The 25,432-nt window shown below is 31.1% G+C and overlaps 1 pseudogene; it reads left to right on the top strand.

Annotated features, from left to right (window-relative positions):
• The first annotated feature begins 8,656 nt into the window (after positions 1-8,656).
• LOC149530991 (gibberellic acid methyltransferase 2 pseudogene) lies at positions 8,657-10,006 on the top strand (annotated as a pseudogene).
• Positions 10,007-25,432: the final 15,426 nt, after the last annotated feature.

Here is a 25,432-nt window from a genome sequence, read left to right as displayed (position 1 = left end):
AAATTAAATTTTAATCACAATAAAATCAGTAATTAGTAACAAGATTTCACTCGTGCAGATGAAGGTCAAATTTGTAAAATTAGTCAGTTTATACTATGGGAAATCTCAAAACTCACTGAAGAGGTGATGAAAGTTGCATGGTGCGTAAATCCCTTTTGAGGTGATTAATAAATCCTTTATTGCAGTTTTTCTTTCTTTCTACCGTTTCTTCTCCCTCCAAGCGCACGTAGAATACTGGTAATTGCTTTATATATTTCAATCTATTTCTATGTTTTTTGTAGCATAGGAAATTAAACCAGGTCAGCCTTACCACCGCACAAATAAGTTAAAATGGAGCTAAAAGTGGTCAACCAATAGTAAGCGTGTTATTAGCTTTCTTGTAAGTATAATTTCACGTATATATATGTTCCTTATTAATGGTGAATTTATCAATAAATGTCTAGCAAATTTTAGGTGTTTCTTAAATAAAAATGTTGTTTCTTAACATTATTTTAAATTAAATTAAATGATATGGTCTTCCATTCGATACATTCAATGTGTTTTGTTTCTTATGTGATATTCTTATTTTAACAATACTATGATACTGGTTTCATCTTTTGACATCAATGAAAATTACTCTTCTAATATTTTAGACTAATGAAAGTATGTCCAACAATCTACCATTTTCTCATTGATGTCAACCTTGGAATGAAACCATTTTTGCATATAGTCTAAACATAATGTGCTACAATTATCTAATGTTCCCCACTTCTCAAACATACCCCCTTGAACATCAATGCCAAACCTTGATATCCTAACTTCTTCATAAACTTCTCATCTATATAATTGTCACTCTTTTATATTAATAACATCATTTTTCTTTATTAACGATATCTTTTACTCAAACTTCCCCTCTCTAAATTATTAATTTTAACCCATAATACATTATTAGAATTATCCTCTTATTCTCAACATTCTATTGGACTTCATTCATTAAATTCTTTTCTTCTATCTAAAGAATGATAAAGTATTAATTTTTCACTAAATTAATACATCTATTTATGAATTCAATGATGTCTTCTATGTATCAAATCAATTTTATATAAGATTCGACTTTGCATTATCTTGTTCTTACTTTGTCGTCTAATCTTAAGCAAGTTCTTTACTTTTTGTAGCCATGGTTTATATTTTTCTTTGTTTAGGTCTTATAAGATAAATTTGGAAAATTATTGCATCATGCCCATGTAGTTGTTTTGATTAGATAAAAAGCCAGGGCTTGAACATTTTCCCAAAACAACCATTAATGTAAAAAAGAGGGGTCTAACAAGAATTAGACAATTAAATTAAAAAATCATAAAAGAAAGACCATGGGAGAAATAACTTATGGGGGGTGCAAAGGTAAGACTAACCAAAGTAGAAATATAAACTAATTATAAACTAGGTTTTTAAGGCATCAATGTTGTCATGGTACAAATCCTCATCTCATCCATAAAGTACAATTCTCTTATCAATTTTTTTTCTAAGGTTTGACTTATGTTAGTTTCGAGACTTTCCTTGGGTTGATATTTCTCATTAGAGAGATGATAAACAAGCCAAGTTAGTATCTAGCTTGACTCTTTTTATGCTTTCCCAAGATTTGTGATTTAAAGGTGGACTTCTAGTAGAATTCTCCTAGCTTTTTTCCTACATTTCAAGATAAAAACTTGGTGTTTCTAATTTCCAACCTAGAATTTGATTTTCTATTGTTCATTGAATTTTATTGATGAATTAATTTTATTGTAGATTCAAGGGTCTAGAATAATGTATATTGAATTTCTTTAAGGTTTCTATTGATAATGATGGTCATGAATATTATTTTCACTAATAAAAGAGGTTGTCCCTAATTGATTTGGGGAAGACTTCTCCTCTATGGATAATGGAAGCCTAAATATCTATGAATTTCATATTGTGAATCTATTCCTCTTATCCAAGGTCAACTAGAACCTTGTCAAGAATAATGTAGATTGGATTGATACTATGATCATTAATTATTAGGATCAACATCTTTCTATTGGATCCAATATTTGGAATAATCCGATGAAAATAAATCCCACTCTTTTTAACATGGTAACTTCTAGCTTACTAGGAATGACCATAAAATCAAAAAATACAAGGACCCTTGGATCTCTCAACCCCCTCTTAAATTTTATTCCATATATTTTATTGGATTCTTATTTGATGGATCATCTTTGTACTCTATTTTGTGATTATTAGGAATCCTCCTTCTTTATTCCAAAGTGGAAGATTGGCCCTGGTTGGTTTGATGGTCCCCATTAAGTCTAGAAGATTCTACAAAACCAACTAGCTAGATGAAAAAAATAGAAAAAGAAACTTGTTATGGGAGTATTCAATCAAGTTGGGATTCACCCTTATCTCTCCCAATTGTCCTTAAATTTTTTTATTTGTCAAATATGTGGACTCTCAAGGTGATTTCCAACTTCAAGTTCTTTCAGTGGACCATTTGTCATAGAAAAATACTTATGTTGAAAAATCTAAAGAAGGAAAGGATTCAATTGGTTAGCCTTTTCCCTCTACAATAAAATAATGTGGAAACTATCAATTTTATTCTTCTCTCCTATTAGTTATTTGGAATCTAAGAATGAAACCGGTGGATTTATTCAATGAGTAAGGTATTTTGTTAGTGGATCCACGTGTGTTTCCAAATGGTTTGTCCCTCCTTCCTCTCATATATTCAATAAGGAATTATTGTGGCATTTACTTCTTTATACTATCTTGTACCTTTGAAAGAAGATGAATATTTATATCTTTCAAAATAATCATATCATTAAGAAGCCACTATTTCACTCCAATATTAGTTATATTATGGAAAGTAAGATATTCAGTATTCCAATCATAGTTCTCCTTATTATTTTTAGGATTGCAATGAAACCAAAAATTGGGGTCATTTCAATTATCTTCTTAGGTATAGGTCTCCAATGGTTAGGCTACACAAATTGGGTAAGTAGCTCCCCCAAATCCTAGATGAATAAAAATATTTTTTTACAACTCGTCACTTGGTAACCTAGGTCAGGTGGGTGGAGGTAGTCTCTGATACATCATGGGTGCTATGATGGATACATTTTATATGAAGTTTAGGTCCTTAACTACCTACATTACTAAGGTCTATGATACTTATCATTAGGTAGATTCAGTGCTTAGATGTTGTTATCATAAGTTATTAATAGAAGGTGATGCAAAGAATGTGATCATGACTATCATAGAGAAAAGTGAGCCTAGATGAGAGATGGCACATATCATTCAAAATATCTCCAATTAGCTAGTCACATTTGATAATTATCACTATCTTCACACATAACAAGAGGGGAATGTAGATATTGATGGGATCTCTATGAAGGTTTTCTACAATAATTCTATCATTTTCATGAATGGCATAAATTTTCTTCACAAGCTGATTCATGTAGAAATCGGAAAAGATATTACCAAGCTAGACAATAATGAGATCAAAATTCAAAATAATAATAAATAAGCATCAATTATACTTTCCTTAGAGCTTGGTGTTTTTAAATTCTCCTTTTCTTTGGTTGTGGATTTTATTTTATCTAAAATAATTATGATTAGATGCTCTTCTTGGGGTTTGATGTTTTGGTTGTAGGTTTGGTTTTTAGTTGTGGTTGGGTCTCCATTAGGAATTTATTGCTTGAATGTGTTATGGGTGGAGATTTAAACTAGGTAGAGCAAGATACTTACATGGATTATATGAAATATTCAAAGTTGTGGGTAATTATCTAGGGGACCCATTTTGTATTAAGGCTGAAGACATGTAGGGATATAATCTCATGTTATTATTGAAGTATTTTGAGTCCTACATATATGGAAAGTATTTAATTTTTGGTTTGGAAAATATTTTAGTTGAGATATGTTTTATCATGGAAGGAAAATAAATTCCTCACAATTTGAAGTCCAACTACAAGGAGAATGTCAAGAAGTTCCTCAACCTTCATCAAAAAGTATCGAGGCTGAGAAATTGCTTCAATAGAGAAGATTTTACTATAAAATAGAAGGACATTACAATGATTCTTATCAATTATTTTGTGCTCAAAAGTGGATTCAAGCTTTTTGAGTATTTCCATTCTCATCTATTTCCTCTAATAGTTTCTTTTTGTAAAGGTGTAAAGTTTAATTTACCTTTCTAGACATTTTCTTCTATTTCTTAGGCTACCACCAAAGATAAGGGGATAGAAGACCTTCCCCTTTATCAAGGACTTATCCTATGCTTCAATAATTTTCATCAAAGTCTCATTCCTAAAGTAGGCACTTCTTTTTTCCTTAAAAATTCAGCGAAATAACCCTAGCTTCACTCTATATTGCTTTAGAGGTGTTAACATAATAGCGGAAGGGGGTAAAATCACAAACCAGTGTCACCCTTTTGTAAAGGAAAAGGCTAACAAAAGTATAAATTTTCACCTTGAATAACACAATTATGGCATTATTATCTACAATTTAATAATGAAGTAAGCTAATGAAATGTGTAGGAAAGGATGAAGTTTAGAATTATAGTTTTTAATAATTATTTGGAATAAGAATTGATATATTTTCCTAATTTTTATAAATACTTTTTTAGTTTCTGAAAAATGTTGAAATTAGGAGTTGAGTTCCCACCATAAGATTATATGGAGATAAAGTTATTTCTCTTTGATCTTAGACTATGTCATAGATAACATATATAGATAGAGAAATCAGAAATAAAAATAGGGTTTAGACCTATATTTTTGCTTTCATAATGATTCAAATTTCAACTCACCTAAATCAATAGTTTTCATCTCCCACCACATTTTTCAAAATAATTCTACTCTAACTAGAAGAAAAATTATACATTCTAGAAGAGGACACTCTCCTCTAGAACATCATATAATTATTATTTTTATATCATTTAATATTTTTTCTTCCTCAAAATTGATATCTTTTTGAGTGTTAAAATGCGTGCTTGTAGAATATTTTAATTACAATATGCTATACATAATTAAAATGCTATTAAATCTATATGAGAATATTTTTGACTTTGAGCTCTATAAAATGGTGTTTATATGTTATTAAAAAAAAATACTAAAAATAGTAAGAGTTACTGAAATGTTAGTTTTCTATAATAATTTTATTTCTTTAGTAATTGGATATAAACTAGTATAAAACAACTTTTTAATAGACATTTTCAATTGGAAAAGTGTGAGACCATATATAACTTAGTTGGAATAAATTTTTCTAGATCATATGTTTGAACAAAAAATATTTTTAGATAGAAATACCCATATTTAGTTGTTCTGATAAGTTAGACTGAAAGGTGACACAAATTTGTACTTTTACCCAAGGATACTCTAAACACATTGTTGATGTCGTTAAGAAGAAGGCTAAGTTTTGTTGGAAAATATCAAGAATGATGGAAGATTATAGTAGATGCCTTACTACCTTCAATAATGTTGAAATAAAACACACTTTAAGAGAAGGAAACATAACTATGAATTATCTTTCTAGTTGGGGGATTTCCTTTAATGAATGGAAATATGTTACTATTGTAGACTACACTCAAGAGAGTACAAGTATTATTCTTAAAGATTTTAAGAATTGATTAAGTATGTAATGGTAAAGGAAGATCAAGGCAATCTTCTCTAGCTCCCTAGACTATATCTAAGGAATACCCCTTAAGTACTAAAAACTATCAAGACAATGCCTATTAGATAAAAAGAAAAATAAATTTGAAATTTTCTAATAGGCTTGGCAGGAACATTTTCCTAGAAGGTACCTCTAATTACCTCCTTATGGTTGGTAATGGGTATTCTAAATTTAGAAAGCCTCTCTTAAATCTCAAAAGCAATAATGATGACCTAACTTGTTTGATCTACTTTCTAGCTAAGTGATTGGGTAATTATTACAAGTTAAAAAATAACTTGCAAAAAATATGGAAGTATTGCAAAATTATTGAGGAGCATGAGTATCCATTTCTCTTTATTAAAATCGTGTATTCCAAAATGAGCTTGATGGTTGCTAGCAAGGATAACAGGCTTGCCTCAAGAATTGAGGAAGGTTTCTTAAGCATGGATGTTACCTTGATGATTCACCCCACTATCACTTGACATCACTTCAAATATTTTAGAGGTGCTTTTATTTTTTGTGAAAGTTATCTTGGTGGAATATGTCTTGCAGTTAATAAAGGTGCGGAGAATATTATACAAAAGTGTACAAAAATTATGAGAAGAGTTTAGAGAGGGAAAGGTTGCAAAACTATTTGAAGGAGAAAGATATTTATAAGGTAAACGCTATGGGAGGCCCTCTAAAGAGTGTTGATCCAAGAGAATCTAGGGACCTTCTCTAGAAAAAAGGATATTTAAGAGTGCAATAAGAAGGAAGGGTTGGATAATTATATTTTGGCTATGTGCAGTTTAATAGTCTATTTTCTATGAAGTTTACCAATTCCTAGCATAAGGGTCAAGTTAAAATTAGAAGTATTAAAATGGTAGTGATTGTAGAGTTGATTGTCAAAGCCATAAGTCTAAATTGTGAAGGAGAACACACATGGAGACAAAATGTTAGATGAAAAGCTAGTGTTTGTTAAATCTAAATAATGGGTATGAGCACCTCTCTCTCTTCTCATCTTCTTTCTATAGTTTGCATGTGGGTGATGAAATACTTTGCGCCTGAATGGAATTTTACTATTCACCATTTATACAACTTTTCCATATTAAATATTTTAAGGTTTCATGAAAAAGTGAATGTCCCTTACTATTTGTACACCTTCATCCATAATGATATAGATAATGGAAATAACCCTCCTCTTCATTAAGGTCATAGCTTTGTCATCTATAAGCGTGTCTTTTCCCATTCTCCTAGTATGGGAAGATGCCTTCCCATAAGAAACCCTTCGTTGATCCTGATTCCTTAGTGAGAATTGAAGAAATTAGTTTGTCTCTATTGTGAGAAAATCCCCCACTCCTTTGAGAAAAAGGTTAAAAATCATTAAAAAAATCCCAAACCAAAAAAAATAATACCCTTTTTTGGATGAATTCATCCTTCCCAAAACCTTGGCCAAGCAGATGAATACTTCTACTAGAAACAATCATGTCAGCGACTTGAAGTGTAGTAGGATTGCTAGAAAAGTAGTTCATGTGGACAATCGTGATTTCGAGGTAATACTAAATTCGAGGAATGAGTTGCTAATCCTTTGACCATTGATAATAGACACGAGTCTAGCTCGGGGGAGTAGAATAAAAAGGGAAAAAGTTATAAAGATGTTAGGAAGGATGATACTTAGGAGACCTAGGAGGTGGATATTGTCTATGAGACTGAAAATGAGTACTCCTAAAATGTCGAAGATATTGACATTGAGGGTGAAGAATAGGAAGCCAAGGATATGGAAGAGATTGATGGAGAAATATAGGAGAAATAGGCACCCCAAATTGAAGTTTATTTGCGGTAGAAGAGAAAGACCCTAAGAAGAATTAGAATATGGACACAGGCAATAGGAGATAAAAGATCCTAATGATAAGGTGTAGAGCATGCTGGTAGAATTGGAAAAGAATTTCATTGAACAGATAAGGGACCTTCAAGAAAAATTGATGCCCTAAATCATATGTATTCTCATACCATAACTAACATTGAATTTGGTGTTATAGTATCTACTTTTTGTGAAATTCAAAATAAAATGAAGAAAGATTATCTTAGGCACTATCATGGGTCGACTAAGTTAAAGACTGCTAGGATTTTCAAGGAGGACAAGTCTAATGATATGCAAGGCTCAGAAGACCCCAAGGATTGGACTGCAGATCTTAACAACCCAGTGAATGATTGGACATGATCCCGGCATCATCTCTTATGGTGTCGGAGCCTTGTACAAGACTTGATTCTCGATGGGCTCTTTGTGACCCATTCAACTTCACCAATAGACTAATGACCCATTGACATAGATCTAATTTTCATAAAATATACACAATGAAATATTCTGATAACTACTTCATTTTTCACCAGTTTAATAGAATGGATACTCCTAATTCTTAACTAGTAGGCGAATAAGCTTTATAGATAAAGATAACTTCGTCAACGGAACAAGATATTGTATAAAATGCAGTGATGATGATATTATATACAGGCTTCATTCTCTGATCCCGTCAAAGTCGGTGATCTGCACGCTGTAACCATCATAGCACATAAGTTCGATCTTTAACTGTTTATATCGTTTTATAGAAATTCTACTATTGAATGTTTGACCTAATAAAACTCAACCGCACTGTCGGTGTGGTCTCGACCCTGGCGAGTAGTCCCAATTTGATTTGCTATAATAAAGAGTTAATTAATGACAGTAGTCCCAGAATGCCACCCTACTACCAACGTGATGTACAAATCCACTCTGCCTTCTGTTAAAAAACAAAAAATGCTGTATCGTATCTGCATTTGTCGCTCAACTCATATTACCTAATTCGGATAGGGACATGTCGTTGTGGTGGCAACACTTTTTAAAAGCCCGCGGTTAGGGAACCCTAAACCTAAAGCATTGAGAGATAGCAGTGAAACGTGGATTCTCATCTATAAATACAAACGTAACACTCAATCTATCCTTCATCCCACACCTTTTCTCTCGAATACACTCTCTTTTTATCATCTCCAATTCTCTTTGTTTTTTAACACAGCGGGAATGGCAATTGGAAGTTTTCCGATGATGGCCAAAGAAGAGTCTACATCAGCCGGCTCGAATAAACTGAGCTGTGTTCTGCATATGAGTTCGGGTGGTGGAGAGAGCAGCTACGCTCAAAATTCGAGCAGGCAGAGCTGCGTCTTCAAATCCATGGAGCCTACCTTTCTCCGCCTCATTTATTCTCTCCCACTTGAAAACAAAGGAGGTATATTGCGAATTGCAGACTTGGGCTGTGCCAACGGAATGAACACCGTTTCTGAGGTGGATTTTGTGGTGGCGACCATAAAAAAGGTGTGCTCTAAACGAGGTCTGTCGATTCCTCAGCTGCAGGTGTTTTTCAACGACCTGCCCTCCAACGATTTTAACGGTTTGTTCACGCTGTTACACTCGTTGAAGCCCGATTACATGGCAGCGGCAGTGCCCGGAAGCTTCTACCAACCGTTGTTTCCACATGGCAGCATCGACATTGGCTTCTCTATTATGGCCTTGCACTGGCTTTCTCGGGTAATTCTTCAAGTGGGAGAGAGAGTCTCTGACGTGTTTGATTTCTTTTGTGTTTCGAATATTCTTGTTAACCAGTTTTTTTTTTTATTGCAGATTCCCGAAGGTGTAGGGAATGAGGAGTCAGGTATTTACAACAGAGGAAAGATTTGGATCAACGGAGGCAGAGCAGAAGTGGCGAGAGCATACGCGGAGCAGTCACAGAAGGATCTTCGTGAATTCTTTCGATGGAGAGGGGAGGAAATGGTAAAGGGGGCTGTGATGTTCATATGCGCGATGGGGCATCCGAATGAAATGAGTGCAGAGCAGCAAGTCACTTCTGAGGGTGAATACTGTGGACCGGATTTTGAAGCGGCTTGGGAGGACCTTATTTCAGAGGTAACCGATATAAATTTGTTCTTGGACGAGAACTCATTGTACTTAGTGTGATTGATATGTTTTTTCAGAATATTGAATTTATTTGATTTTTTGTAATAGGGAATTGTGAAGGTTGACACGAGGGACCGTTTCAATCTGCCATGGTATTTCCCGAACGCAGATGAAATGAGAGAGGCCGTTGGAGCGTCTGGTGTGTTTGAGATTGAGAAGTTGGAAGTGAGGAGTGGAGTAAGTTGTATGGGGGAAAGAGAATATGAAGAATGGGTGAGCGATGTGGTCACTTTTGGAAAGAAGAAGGCGAGGCTGGTGAGGAGTTTTGTGGGAAGCCTTGTTGAAGACGCGATTGGAGTGGAGAATTGCGATGTTTTGTTTGAGAGAATGGAGAGGAGGTCCAGTGAAATGTTGGAGAAGGGCATCCTCCACTCTTCAAGATTCGTTTCCTGCATAGTAGCTGCGCTCGTTAGAAAATGAACACACTCACTGATCAAATATTAATTTTCTCTCCAAATCGGCTTTTGCATTCCAGTAAATTATAATTAATCGTTAGGTTGCTTGTCGCAAAATCACCATTGCCCACGATATGTTGGAAAAGCGTCCTTTTCCCATGCATTTCTTACTCTTTAATACGGAATATAACTGACGTGTTCTGCATTATATTAATACAATTAGATTGTCATTAAATTTTGACTCATATGAATCACAATTCATTTTTGTAGTATGCTAATAAACAGAAATCACAAAAGCCCATTTTAATTTGGTATGAATATATTAAATAAAATTGACTAGTTATGCATAGTAAGAGTAATTTATTAATTATTCTTAATTAATATCCATTGCGGTGCATTTTTATTCTAAATTAAATGAACGGTTGCTTTTTCTATAAAAAGTATTTTAATCATCAAAGAAAATAGTAAGTTAAATTTATTCATTATATATTTAATAAATATAACATCTAGTTATAAACAAGTGTCATCTAGTGGTGTATACTTGTCTTATAGTGAATTGTAATAGGAATAGAAAGTGATTTTCCTTTAAAATTTTAAAATAAATTGCAATACAAATAGAAAGTGATTTTCTTTTAAAATTTTAAAAACAATAAATACTAGTAGGTGCATGTTTATGTACATGCAACATTAGTCGATAGGAGTAATTTGTTTAATTGAATGTAAGCAAAAGAAGATGTTTTCTTCTACTATGGAGAGGAAGCTATAAAAATGTAAATCTAATAGACAATGTTGAATTTAAAAATGAATTATAGGTGAGGCCATTATATAATTAAATGAAGGTATCTTACATACCAAGTTGACATGTGACAGTCAAGAATATATTCATGAGAAGAAGTCTTGAAAGAAACACTGACCTAATGAGAGTGACAATCATGGTCTTATATGTTTGTTAGGTATTTTCTAAAGATTAATACATAATGCAATGGATGTGAAACCTAATAAACAATAATGTCTAGGAAGAACAATGGTCATCCCATTTCACTATAGTCTTCTATTATAGCTCTTCAAAATGAGAACTGTACATTAAAATCAAATTTCAAACTAATTCGCATTTTTATAATTATGAGGCATCTTACCCATTCATTTTTCCTTTGCTCACAAATTCAGCCTCTGACCTATTTCATCCTTGCAAGTTTTTCTCAATTGCATTCTTCAATTAGAATAGTCATGCATATGACCCGACCTCCAAGCAAGAAAGAAAAAATAGTTAGTTATGCGACCCCTAAAGAACATAATCTCAAGTGTACCTAAGTACACCTTAGGTTTTATAATTGAGGTTAGGGATTATTTCCTAATTATAGTTAGGATTAAGTCTTTGGTTGATGGTATAGTTAGATTCAGGGTCACTCTTAGGTTAGATATATGGTTATAGTAAGGGGTAGGGTTGGGGTATAAGCTATTGTTAAAATTAACGTTAAATTTAATTATATTTAAGGTCATGAATCAAGTTAGGTTAGATTAGGGTTAGGATAATTAAATATATACTTTAAATTAATAATATAATATAGGATAAGGTTGAATTATTTAGATTTCATATAGGTTAAAATTCAATTTTATTTATCAAAAGTTTTAGTGCTACTTTTAAGGATTTATTTATCAAGCAATCCCACTTTTCATTAAAGATGGAAGTAGATTTGGAAGGTGCTAAAAGCTCAACTAATAGGATTAGAAATAGAGAATTTGAGATAGAATTAGTATTACAGTATAGGTTAGTTTTTAGATTATAATTGTAATTATAATTATCCTTTTGTTTTTGTGTTAGATTATGTTAACAGAATATATTTTGATTCTAATATTAATGTATTATAGGTCAATTTTTTGTCATCATGTTTATATCTCTAATATTGGCTCCAATTCAATCAAAGTTCCTATATCTATTTGTTGTCATCATATGCAATCTCTAATATTGACTCCAATTTGATGACAACCTCTATATATATTTGTTAGTTTTTCATACACTTCATTTGATGAATAGTTAATCAAACATTAATTATAATATATAATATATTTATAGTAAATACAATAGATAAATGTAATAAATAATAATTTTTTATTTTTTATTATACTTTCTAAAATTGAATAAATAATTTATATATTTTTAATTAAAAGGTAAAGTTATATTATTTAGACATTAGTAGAAAATGAGAAAAATATATTAATCTATAAATAAACATCATTTGTAATCTATATTTTTCCTTTTGCATGTAAATTGTTTAAATTCTAAATTTGGACTAATTTTTTTAAATTTTTTTTAAAAAATGTATCAACAATCAACACTTAGTTTCATAATAAAATAAAAACATATGTGTGTGTGTATATACATATATATGTATATATATATACATATATATGTATACATACATGTATATATATATATGTATACATACATGTATATATATATATATGTATACATACATGTATATATATATATGTATACATACATGTATATATAGATATATATACATACATACATACATACATACATACATACATACATACATATATATACATATACCTACATATCTATATATATACATACATATCTATCTATCTATCTATCTATATATGTATGTATGCATGTATGTATGTATGTGTATATATATATAGATATGTATGTATATGTATGTATATATATAGATAGATATGTGTGTGTGGGTGTGTGTGTGTGTGTGTGTATGTGTATGTATGTATGTATGTATAGATATATATATATATATATATACGTACACACACACACACACACACACACACACACACACACATAGATATTTATGTGTGTGTGTGTGTGTGTGTGTGTGTGTGTGTGTGTGTGTGTGTAATCTTTATATTTTTTCTATTTTAGAATTATTTAATATTAAAAATAAATCTAATATTTAAAATGTACAAACACTTAATTTTAGAATTAATCTAAAATTAAAATCTAAACCTATATATAACCTTTCTACTTTTTCTAGATTTCTATTTCTCATTTCTAGGAATAATATGATATTTTAAAATTATTTATAATTATCAATTTATTTTAACAAACAAATCTTTTTTTTTTTTAATGCATATTATTAGACTTTTTTTTTTATCAACAATGTCAACTAATAATTTGTTAATTTTAAAATTATTCTTGTAACTACTTAAATAGTTGTAAAAATAAATTATTACACTTAATTTTAGAATAAATCTAAATGTATATAGACGCTTTTTGTTTTTAAATTTTTTTATTCTATTATATCTTTCATTTTATATAGGAATTATTTCATGGTTCAAAATTATTTGTGATAAGTTCTTTGATCAAACGTGTCATATAAATTGTAAAATAACTCAAAAAATGTTTACAAATGTATACTTTTGTTTTTCTAAAATTTCCAACTGAAATCTTTAAATGAGAAAAAAATTCTTTATCTATCGATCATTTGTTATTTTTAATATCTTTCTATTAAATTGTCGTGTTATCCATTGAAAGTTGCACTTGACAAACTCAAGCTAACTAAAGTATGCCATTAATTGTTGGATTTGTTTCCCATGAACAAGCAACCTTCAAACTACTTTATTGATTAAAAACACATGTTTTTATTTTTAATTTATAATTGTAAATATTAAGATTGGGTTGAGTTGCATGAAGAGTGACATATCTAATAATATTAGTGTCATCATGTTAAAGCTAAACTTAATAATAGAAAAGAATGATCCCAAAATAGTAACAATGTCTATCTTAGAAAGCCATGTATTTTACCCTTAAAATAGTAAAAAATAAATCTTACATATAAGTCAAATTGAATTGAGACAAAGTTAAAAACTTCTTATGTCAAATCATAAAAATGAATTGAATATCATAAAAGGAAAGCAATGTCTTGATCTAAGACACCTTGGTTCTTGTTGTTTCAAAGAGGGTGTTGACTTGAATGTAAGGAGGAGGATCTCCATGCATAATCCCAAGATATGGGTAATTTTTTTCTCTTAATTCCATTCCTGAAACTTTTTTCTCAAACTCTCCATACATAATCCCATGATATGGATCATCTTCTTCTCTTAATTCCATTCCTACAATGTTGTCTCCCAAGATTTTTACATATGACATTAGATTAAAAAATGATATATAGGAAGCTAACTAAATAGCAAGTGCAATAAAGTCTACTCTAGAGCTTGGTAATTTACTTTCTAAACTAATTATTAACATACTAAACAACTCTAATATTAATGAGCTAGTGCAATAACATATATAAAACATAAGATAAAAGTATAGAATAAAGTTTTTTTCCCATAAATTTATATTAAAATTTTTTTTAGAGTACTATCAAAAAATCAATTGGAAAATTTTAAAAAAAATCAAAATGACAACTTTTTTGTCATAATTTTAATATGTAGACCTTAGAATTTCATAATGTTTCTTAAAATACTTCCAAATACTTCCAAACACCAAAATAACTTCATCTTCTAGAAAATGAGAAAACATTAAGTTTATTAAATTCCAACATAATTTCATTTTATTATTGTAGATTTGTTGTTCTTAGTGCACCAAAGCCAAGGCTGGGACTTGGAATCTGTGATTACATATTTCCTTGAATATCCTTACAAAAATCATTAGTCACCACTGCAAAACTATAAACCTGCAAGTGCTAAGCCGATTGTGGCCAATTTTTGTCATCAATTTAAACATTAATTTTCTACAAATTTTATAAAAAAATGGACAAATGGTTTAAAATGCATAATATATAAACATACAAAAAATGCACAAAATGCTAACTCTCATAAAATGTAAATATTTATGGTACAAAAAGAGTCAACATTGTTCTTCTAATCTTGTTTCTTCTCCTTAAAAATTTTCCAATCTCAATTCTTCTACAACTTTTTATTGTGGCATAATGGAATTATGTCTTCTACAACTTTAAAACTTAAAAATTATAATCACAAAAAAACTTATGCAACTAAACAACATGAAAAGTTACCAAAATACTATAGATGTTTCCTTAACCATAATTTATAAGAATTATTTACTAATTATAATTTTTCATAAATCTAAGTTACCATTAAAAAGAAGAGAGTTAAAAGGATGACAACTATTCCGGTGAGGCTGACAACTATCGAACAATAAAATGTTATTTATGGGAGAAAAGCTCCCACATATAAGCCTATGGGCTTAAAAATACAAGATAGAAAAATAATGTTAACAAAAGAAAAGAAAATAATTAATCAAAGTAATATAGTATTTTCAAATCTACAAATTATCAATATCATTAAATTTTAATAACATATACATAAAAAAATAAAATTCACAAAATAATTCTCTATTTTAATTTTAAAATCTAAACATTATTTGAAGTATGATTTTTGTCAAATTGTAATAGTTAAGTTGTGATAATTAATGTTTCAAAATTTACATTTTCATTTGTTTATTGTAAAAAATTTACCAAGAAAAGTACAATGAGCAACATTTCCATCATGTATATATGAATTGTCATAAATTCTCAATTATCTTTTAATAAATTCAACCAAATTGTTATATAAATAAAAAACTACTAAATACTAATAATTTATCATTAGAATCATAGAGAAAATTGATTACAAAAGATGGCTAAATTGGAAAATTAAATTAGTTGTTTAATATCACTCAAGAATTAAAAATATAATAGTTGTATGGGCCTATTTGTTCTTCATGAAAAACACTCCTAGTTGTAGTTCAATTGAAGGTTAAGTTGTAGCCACAATTTCAAACAATAGATAAAGTGTCACACAAAACAAAACAAATTTAGAGATTTTCAAGGAGAAATAAAATTTCATGAATCCTAAAAGCTTGGCGGAAATTATGAATATGGAGCACTCATCCAAAAGAAAGGCATCCTATAAGAGAATATCTCCCTTTTAGCGATCTTGTTGCTAGTTCATTTCCTATCTCTATCTAGGGTACTTGGGTCTTCAAATCTATTTGGAGGGCTTGGGAACATGTTCATGGCTACATTCATAACTCTAGGTTTGATAACAACAATTCTCTACATGGTGAATGTTCAATTTGGTGGAACCTCCACCACAATGGTAAGCCTCTTGCCTTAACCCAAGGCTGTTCTGATAGGTACTGACATAGTAAAGGGATTAAGTGTTTTATGGATATCTTGGATAATGATAACCTTATAAGCTAGCATATGCTTAGTAGTAATTTTATCTCCCTAACACCCACAAAAGAACTTTCAACATGGTTAAGAATGCTTATGCCCCTCTAAATCTTCCCTGCAATATTGATGTGGACTCCCACATATACCTCACCTTCCCTTGGGATGATGGATCCCTCCTCCCTAAAGTTAAAGCTAAAGACATTTATAAGGTTCCTAATGGTGACTCCTCGATTCTAGAGCACCTTAATTCCATTTGGTATGCTACTATCAACTCCCTCGATTGGCAAAAAGGTTTTGAAAAACTTTGGATGTCCTCAATTTCCCCCAAGATTAAATGATTCAAATGACAACTCATGCTAGATAGACTACCTACTAGAACTCAACAAGGTAGCTTTGATCCTTGTCTTGTTTGAAAAATGTCTAAGAGTATTGGGAGCATTTGCTTTGATTGTGTTTTTACCAGAGAAGTTTGGATGCTATTTGGAATTTCCTTAAATGAACATGCTTATACTTTTGATATAATTTTTAAATCTATTCTTGGTCTCAAAAAAGATGCTAACCTTTTTTGGCATATCCTTTCTTCTTACATCCTTTGGTTTATTTGGAATTTAGAAATGAGGAAAACTTTCAAGGTAATGGAAAAAATCTTATTGAGTTTCTTAGAAGACCCATATGATTTAAAATTATTTTGTAGGTTTTGTATGTGATGCAGCTAGAGAAGGAGAAGTTGCAAAGACTTGTCCATGATGGTCATGCCACCATGTTTATCTACAAAATGGAAAATGACTTTGAATGGGCAAGCATTACAGAAAATTAGGCTACCTTAAATGATGCTCTTAACAAGTTACTTAAGGAAATCAGGAATACTAGAGCGCCCTATTTTGATAAACTTGAATTATTTTCTCATATCCTAGAAAGGAAGAAAGTTGTTTGGATGGAGGGTGCTCAAGGATGGACCTCCTGGATTGAAGACTATAGTGATGTTCTGATCTTACTACTATTGGCTCTTTTTTTGTGTTTATACTCTCAACAATAGTTATCTACTATAATGATATGTCCTACTTTGTATTAGTTTTTTTTTCTGAACTTGGTGGGTTGAGGCTCCACTTCCCCACTCCTCCTTTTGTACTTCTCTTTTTTGATCAATTGATATATAATTCAAAAAAAAAATTGATTGAGCCAATAAAAAGTGAACTAAATCAATTATATCAAATTTTAAGTTAAGAAATATTTATAAAAACTTTAGTAATAATCAAACCCCCAAAAAATACAAACATCTAATTGGTTACCAAGTGAACAACTATTAATTAATTCAAGAGAACTGAATGCAATAGTACATTGCATATGACAAGTACAATAACATGAATAATTAATTAAATTCTATTGTAAATCAAATGAACATTCAATTTATGGTATCAATTGTCATTCAAAATAAAGACTCTGTATGTAGGAATGTGGATGTACATATCCACATATGTGTCTATGCATGCAAATATTTTATACAGAGAATAGTTGGTGCTCTACAATGAATTAAAATCCTCAAATCCAAGAAAAGTAAAATACAATATCAATTAATCATTCATGTTTTCATTCAAAGATACCACATCTAAGTATTCCAAATGGAATATATATGCTCATACATTATCATATCTTCTATTAACACAACTTATATATACTAAAAGCATATTTTTAATATTGTTAATAATATTATTTTTTGTAGAGTGAATAACTTTAGCTATAATTCAAGTTTTATAGTTTTAATGGACATTAACATTAGTTTATAAGACATTTTCAAATGTAAGATTGTAATTTTTTTTAGATGAATTGAAAGAGGACATAGTTACATGAAATGCAATCTTGAAGTAGCAATATGTGTAATTTTTTAATGTTTAGTACTTTGTACTTGATACCACATGGGTCTTAGCTTTAAGATTATGTTGATTAGGAGCAACATTTTGTATAGGAGTTGCTAGTACATTTTACAGTCTTTTATGGATATCAGTCTAAGTTACAATAGTACCGTTAATCATTTTGTGGACATATTTTATCTTTTGAAGTTTAAAGATGACATAGAATAGGCAACTAGGAGGTTACCTCCGACTGATTGTTCAACCTATTTGTTACTTGGGGTTAGCCCCCTATTCTTTTTTTACTACTATCTAATAATACAAAAACTAAGAATAGAAAATGTGAGCCCTAATGCAAATTTATTTTTTATTAAATATAGTTTACAAATAACACGACGAGTTCAAATAACTAGTAGATCAAACAAACTATAAAATATAAATTATGAGCAATGTATTTCAATTCTCTAAGACTTTGATTTTTTTTTTTTTTTGATCGATAAATGGCCAAGGCCTTGATGTTTTATTAATAATAAAAAATAGATTACAATAGCATTCCACCGTTCAAATGGGCACTAGTAGGAAAGAACGGGGGGAGAAAACCTCCAGTCTAGCCTGGGACCATGGTCTTTTATTATTACATCATAAAAGGGGCATACCCCAGTCAAATTGTCCTTATTTCAAATATTATAATAAAGATCTAATTTGGATGAAATTATTGAGTGGTTTTCTCCTAGATACATTAGAAGCCCTCTTCAAGAGGTTTTACAACATTTCTCTTTTTGTCCTTGCATGGCTGATAAATATGTTCATCCTCGTCTACTTATCTTGCCAATCAAACTAGTTAAAAATAACACTACAGTAAATTTTAAGATAATAGTTATCTTGATCTAAATTTATAGTTACTAAAACTATTGGAATTAACATAAACTTTACCTCTAAGACTATGATATTAGTCAATATTACATCATATTAAAAAACACTTGTTGAAAATTTATTAAATCCCATATAATTATTAAACAATTGGTTTCATCATTGATTGCATGACCCTAGTATATCATTATTTCAACTTGATTAATGTATCTAGTGGAAGGACCACTTTTTGACAAATCAAGGTATCTATATGTTTTGACTCTCTATTTTTCCCTCTAATTTAAGCTTTGAAGATGTTTCCTTCTTGCAACACCTATTATAGTGCTTTGAATTTATCATAATCAAGAATATCTTTGTATGCATTAAAAAAGTGGGCTAATCTAATATCATACTTGTGTACTAATATTAGTCCCTACTGCACTAGAATCATAACCTATTTCTAGGTATCTCAATGACACTAGACACTTGTAAAATAATGTAAATAAATGTGAATTTATCAATCAAATCAAGAGGCCCTTTCATTTTATTTTGAATACTAATACAACTTAAAGAATCATTTTGTGTACATATATGTTTATAAAATCCCTAATTAAGTAAGCCTCTAAAGTTCTTTTCACTTAATTTTTATAAACAACTTTTAATCAAACAACTTTATCACTTAATTTGATTTAAATCCTAATTGTTAAGGTAACAATTTTTGTCTACAAGCATAAGTTAAGTCCCTGGTATAAGGGTAACAAATTTTTCTCCATAAATATAAATTAAGTTCTTCGTATTAATTATTTCACCATAAACATAAGTTAGTTATGTGGATTTACAATGTAATTTTTTGTTAGCTCATATTAATTAATTTTAAAAATAGATTATACTATGAAACCTTCGTAAAAATTCATTTCAACCAAAGGAAAACTATAATGTATTAAGTATACACATTCAAAACACATCATTGCATGATTAATAATAAGGGTACTCAACATAACCATCATAAACCATCCAACCAAATCATTCTTCAAATAACAATACCTTCAAAAGTAACTCTTACTAAAATAAAGACCTATTGCAAATGAACATTATATTAATATTAAAGGTAAATGTTATAAGGTTATACAATTTGTAAACAATACATTTACAAGTATAATCCTACATTTTTCTACTTTCAATAATTACCCTTATCTCCCATACTTGTACCTAAAAAGAAGCACTTATGAACCTTTGTTTAGCATTTGTAAACAATTATTAGGATTTCCTTGATTTTTTCCTCTATGGAGGTGCTCTAGAAAACAATCTAAATGTATCATTTCTTATTCATCTATCCTATCTTTATTATTTTATATAATAGCTTAATTTGTTTCAAGAAAAAATAATTTGAATTAAAATAAATTGTTAATAGATTTTTATAAATTCAAAATTATCTAAATTGTGACTTTATATGATGGTAATGCAATCCTTTCCATTAACTTATTTTAAAAATATTTTAAATTGAACCATTCAAATCCACACATTAAAATTTGTAAGCTCCTTAACATTATATTCAGCAAAGCAATCAAACACTTTAGCTATACATTACCATTTCAACTTCAAAAAGAGTTTCTCAAATTCAAACTCTTCTTAAAAATTCATCATATTCTTCATGACTCTTCCCAAAAAAATAAAAATCATTGACAAGCCTCAAAGTTATTTTTCAAAATATAAATAGAATCTACCTATCATAAGATATTAAAATAAGTCAGTTAGTAATGACTCATTTTGTTTCTCACATATCTAAGTATGTAAGTATGATACTTACATGGGAAAGAAATATGTTTACCTGATACAGCCCTAATGATTCAAAACTGCCCTAAATACTCCTCTCCTAGCCTCGTCTATCTACCCTTACCACCAATATTATAAAACCTTTGTACCTTATAGTGCAACCCAACAATTTCAATATGAACATTGGTAATATTTAGGATAAACTGTACAAGTTACTCAGTCTACATTTATATTACAAATAGTCTATACTATGTCCTCATTTCCTAGATATTTCCTTGAAATGTTTTTAGATCCGAAACGTCGTCAGTAAGTCAAGCCAAGAGCTTGCCATTTTTCTCTCAAAAAATGTTGAATCTTCAGCAAGTGCGATCCGAGCAGAATTTGTGGCCGGTTCGCACCGCTGTCGTCATCCATATAGAAATATGGACATGATAGAAATATAAATAGAAAACGAAATCGAGATGCGCCGTCATCTTGCTGGCTATGGTCAGAGCTAATCCTTCGACAGACGTGGAAGTTTCATATTGGCATCCATCAACTTCCTCAAATGACATCTGTGACAATTTACAAATGTTGTCTGTAATGTCGGAAGAGTTTTAGATACTAGCAATTTAATATGCGAAAGGGATCCACAGCATGTTGTATTTTATTAAGCAAGCATACTCAGATGAGACATTATAAAACTAGCACTTGTGTACCAGGTTTTAGCCGATATCATTTATGACTTTCTATATTCAGTGCAGATCAAGATGCAAAATTACCAATAATTACATAAACATATACATGTATCATTTGATGTTCCTATTTCTAGAATGAATCCATTTCCCCTTTCAGAAGCAATTTGTAAAGGTCGAACAAAAAAATACGAACAATGTCTAGAATGCAAAAGACACAGCCTGTGTCTCAAGACAATTCTCAAAACAGTTCCTGCTACCTCTATACATGTGAACTGCTACCTCTATACATGTGAAGAGAGTAATATTTTACAATAAAATTATATAACACTTAAAAAGTAGATTTGATTTATACTTGTATCCTTATGATTACATATGTTTGCCTTCGCAAAGAAGTGAACTTTATTATCTTGGCAGGAACTTCCCAAACTAAAAGGAAGAAAAAAAATTTAGGTCGAACAAGGAGCCGTGTTGGCACTACCAACTACAATATCCATGCTGGAGGGTGCTCTAGATGTGATAAACTGCATTGGTTTGAGATTAGAGAAATAATTAAAAAAATGTAATCTATAATAGGTGAATACTGCTGCTATTTAACCAATAGAGTAAACTAATGTGGATTGGAACAAATATCTTGTCTATCACATGGAATAACAGAGATCCAAGGAATCTATTGTTAGTCTCGCAGCACTGCATTTTTGTTACTTGAAAGCAAAGGCATATGATATTATGTTAGATTTAATTCTTCATGAGTGTAATTGCTGCCACAATTAAGTCAAATAAATATGTCCAAACAATTTTATTTTGAATAGCTTGCTCTTATTTATTTTTATGAATAGTCATTTTCTATTAATAAATAATATATTAAGATTACAATTCACAAAAAAGGGTTGGGGGATACAAGATCACTCCACAAGAGTTCACATGGCTAAAGCCAAAATCAACAACTATTCATCAAAAAAAACTTATAAAATAAATCCTTAGATAGCTAAAGCAGTGCCAACTAAGGAAGGTGGTTCATCCCGATCATGAAATCTCCAATCATCCTTAGGATTGACAGGCAGGCTGGGAATAGTCCAGCCATTAGCAACATCATTAGGGGCCTAGTCAACATCCTTTCTATCAGACCGTAGAGGTGAGATGGCCAACTCCAAGCAAAAGAGCCACTTTCTAGAAACCACCCATTAAGAACCAGGAGGAGGAGTCGGAGACTAGCCAGTGCCACTACGAGGCAAGAAAATCAAGCGGTGCTGCCATCCACCATTGCCACCACTAGGAGAGCGGTGGCGAGAAGCCTACGAACGTAGTGTGTGCGAGTAGTGGCTTGAAGAATTGTACCCTCAACAGTGGCCTTTGGGCGGCGTGGTATCAACTAAGGCAACTGGAGGAGCTCTGGCAACAATATAATGGAGCATTGCCCTAGTGATTGAGGAGCTCTTGAAGGTGGGCCACCTCAAGGGCCACCTTGTTTTCTTGAACTTGAATCTACATTATCACATTATTACAAATGCATGTCTTAGTGTACATAGCAATATTTATATCAAGAAACCTGTCAGTGAAAAGAACAACATTTCTATCTTTCCACAGACTAAACAAAATCTCCATCTTGAAGGTATGCCAAATTTGGGTAAATTTTCTAGGGATCTTGGGTGAATCAATCAACATAACCATATGCCAAGAAAAAGGTTTAGGCCAAAACAACTTTAAAAAATCATGAATCTAGTGCCAATAATTTTGAGCATGTCTACAGAACCAAAAAATATGCAAGAAAGACTCTTGTGGGCCACAAAGTGGACACCTAGGAACTGGAACCCCAATATGCTTAAACCAAGGCCCAAGGCAAAGACCTTGAAAAGCTAGGCACCACACAAAATGAGCAATCTTGGGTTCTATAATGGCACTCCAAATAGTGTCAAAGAACTTTCTCCATTGAGAAAGGGAAGAGTGCAAGTGCTATCTTTGATTGAAGGTATCCACCATTAGTAGATGGGGAGAAAGCCATCTATAACCTAGACTTGGGTTGTAGCTAGTGAAAGGAGTGGCAAGATACCACTTCCAATTATTCCACCAAGGTCTAATAGACTAGATACCCACTTTATGAATTAAATGAATTGGAATTGCAGAAAGCAATAAGTCAAAAGTCTATCAATCTAAACATGAAAGATGGTACTAGACTTGCATATCTTCCCAAGATCTAAGACTCATGGAAACTCTAGAGAACAAATTTTTAAGAGTCTTGATGCGACATTTGAAAAAATGTAGGGCACTAGCACCTTGAGTCTTGGCTAGGGGAATACCTTATATGGAAAAAAAGGGAGACCACCAAATGTTGTGCTAGTTCAAAGAGCATCCATCATGAAACTCATTACTAGACCAACAAAGCCAAGGCCTTATAGCTTCCCAAGATTTCTATATGCTCTTGATAGAAAAAGAGCCCTATATTTGCACAAGATCTTGCATGATGAGAAGGTTTTAAAGCCAATCCCCTTCCATGTAGGTCTATTGATAGGAAACTTAGACGAAATGCAATTCCAAACCAGAATCTTCTAGGCTTCATCTCTAGTGATGGCATGAATTATCAATTTGGCACATAGAGCAAGGCAATTTCCAATAAATAGATATATATCATATATGGCTAGATTCAAACTGATCAACAACAATTTGATATTTAAAATCTACAAGCACTTGATAAAATCAATACCAAAATAAATAATTTTATAGCTTTAATTTGCATAGAATTCAGAATTTTGGTTTTTGAGCTTAAATGTGAGTTTCCCTTGTAAGGGAGAATGTGGATTAATTAAATTTAGATGTTTGAGTCTTTAGATGGGTAGACAACAAATTAGTTTTAAAAGGTAATTACCGGTCTTCTAGTGAATGCAATTTCCAAATTGCATAAAACTAATTAAAATAAACTAAAAACTTCAGTGGCTCATAGGAAGAAGGTGGAGTGGAGAAAAAAGCAATGGTGGAGTAACACAAAAAAAAAGCCAAAAAATATACTCCTTGCATCATGGAGTGTAGACAACTGTTCCACGAGCTAACTCATACACTAGAGGCAAACATCACAGTTATTAGTGCTAAGTGTTGGCTTGCACATAGCCAGACCATAAATGGTCATTGGTGAACCCTTGGCATTAACTTTATCAAAGATGAAACCCTCATTTCTAAGAGCCTTGGATTTGATTTCCCTTATCAAATTTTGCACAGTTTGATTAAAAAGTTGAGGATGGGAGAAGGAATCAAATATCAACCTTGTCGAACAATTATAATTCCATATAGTGTGAAAACCAAGGCACAAACATGAAATTAATATTCCTCAAGTCTCCTACTACAAATGGACTACCAAGTCAAACCAAAAAAATCTAACATAGAGTAGCCAATATTTAAGCAAAAAGTTGTGATCACAAAAACAAGTGGGGAATTGAATACACAGAATGTAAACATGAAGAGGAACATGTGACATTGAAGTAGAAAACACATTGATGTATTTCTATTTGAATTAAAAAATGCATCATGTATTCATATATTGTTTGTTTTCTGGAAGACAAATTAACAAGCTAATGGTACTAAAATAATTCACAATTTCTTCCATCTAACCCAACTACTCTAAATGTGAGTGTATTAAAGATATGCCCCAAGCATTCCTTTTATATATCCATAGAGGGAAATAATTTATCAAGAGTATTTTCATGTTTGAAGTGTCAGAAATTTAATGTAGTAGGTCGGTTACCCCTAGAGCCAAACACCCACCTATCCACCTAACAACATTCAACTTGGTAGGTGAGTTTGAATTTGAAATGAGAGGGAAAAGGTTTTTTTCTAGAAGACAAAAAAAAATGGAATGAATCTAATTCATTTTTTCTATTGAAGTTAGTAGGAGAATAGTGTGTGAAAGAGTAGAGTAGAGTAGAGCACTGAGCAGAGAAGGAATATGATCAGGAGATCAAGTTAGAGTTTCGAAGATAGAAGGAAGTTTTAGTTTCATGTTGGATCCCTTTGTTATTATGTAAGTTCATTTTTTATTTTTCCTGTGAAGCAGTGATTACTTCAGGCATTGTTGTATGGAGCCATAAGTGTTGTAAGTTTGAAGTTTAAAAGTTTTATTAGTTTAAAGTTTTTAGGGTTTGTCTAGTTGAAGTTGAATGCT

The sequence above is a fragment of the Cupressus sempervirens genome, chromosome 11 (genome assembly GCF_028749045.1).
Source record: "Cupressus sempervirens isolate cs-2001-9-10 chromosome 11, ASM2874904v1, whole genome shotgun sequence".
NCBI lineage: Eukaryota > Viridiplantae > Streptophyta > Pinopsida > Cupressales > Cupressaceae > Cupressus > Cupressus sempervirens.
The sequence above is the reverse complement of the archived record's forward strand: the minus strand, read 5'-3'. Positions and strand labels throughout refer to the sequence as shown.